Source organism: Marmota flaviventris, chromosome 2, assembly GCF_047511675.1.
Source record: "Marmota flaviventris isolate mMarFla1 chromosome 2, mMarFla1.hap1, whole genome shotgun sequence".
Lineage (NCBI taxonomy): Eukaryota > Metazoa > Chordata > Mammalia > Rodentia > Sciuridae > Marmota > Marmota flaviventris.
The window spans coordinates 28,824,362-28,825,274 of record NC_092499.1 but is presented as its reverse complement, the minus strand read 5'-3'; the positions used below and the strand labels follow the sequence as shown (position 1 = coordinate 28,825,274).

At 41.4% G+C, this 913-nt stretch overlaps 1 non-coding gene across 1 annotated transcript; it reads right to left on the bottom strand.

Annotated features, from left to right (window-relative positions):
• Positions 1 to 310: 310 nt before the first annotated feature.
• Positions 311 to 444, bottom strand: LOC114089792 (small nucleolar RNA SNORA9). The gene has a single exon (XR_003582235.1). It is a non-coding gene; the product is annotated as a small nucleolar RNA SNORA9 (small nucleolar RNA).
• Between the last annotated feature and the right edge of the window lie 469 nt (positions 445 to 913).

The following is a 913-nucleotide window of genomic DNA, read 5'->3' as shown; positions in this document are numbered from 1 at the left end:
TTATTTTACATTTTTTTCAAATAGCTGTAATATCTGGTTTAATAGAACATAAGTAGATTCTTGTATATGTCTGTATAATTGGTTTATTTATTTTTTTACTTTCTTTTGTTTGTTTATATGTGGTGCTGAGGATGGAACCCAGGGCCTCGAATGTGCTAGGCGAGCGCTGTACCGCTGAGCCACAACCCCAGCCCTTAATTGGTTTATTTTGATACCTTGTTTTGGTAGAAGTAAATGAAGAAAACACAACTTTACTCAGATTTGTAGATGGAAAAAGAAAGCTTTTTTTTTTTTTTTTCCTTTTTTCTTTGATTGTCTGAAGTTCCTATAACCTTGCTCTGGATAGGGTGGGGCAAGGCCTCAATCCATTTCAAAGCTGTACAGGCAAGCACTGTAGGAATGCGACAGGGTCACTGCAGACCCAAGCATGCCGGAGGCTTGCTAAGGAAGCATACTTTGATAGCTTTTTCAGTGGATTTTTAAAAACACACCAAAACTCAAAGTGCATGACTTTTTGTTTTGAACTATGGATTTAACCTAGGGGCACTTCACCACTGAATGACATCCTAGTCATTTTTATTGTTGTTGCTATTATTTTTTGGTGGGGGGATACCAAGGATTGAACTCAGGGGCACTCTACCACTGAACTATATCCCCTAGCCCTCTTTTGTATTTTATTTAGAGACAGGATCTCACTGAGTTGTCTAGTGCCTCGCAGTTGCTGAGGCTGGCTTTGAACTCTTGATCCTCCTGCCTCAGCCTCCTGAGTCACTGGGATTACAGGTGTGTGCCACTGTGCCCAGCTCAATTTTATTATTTTGAGACAGGGTCTCATTAAGTTGTTGAGGCTGGCCTCAAACTTGCAGTCCTCCTGCCTCAGCTTCCAGAGTTGCTGGGAATATAGGCGTGTGCC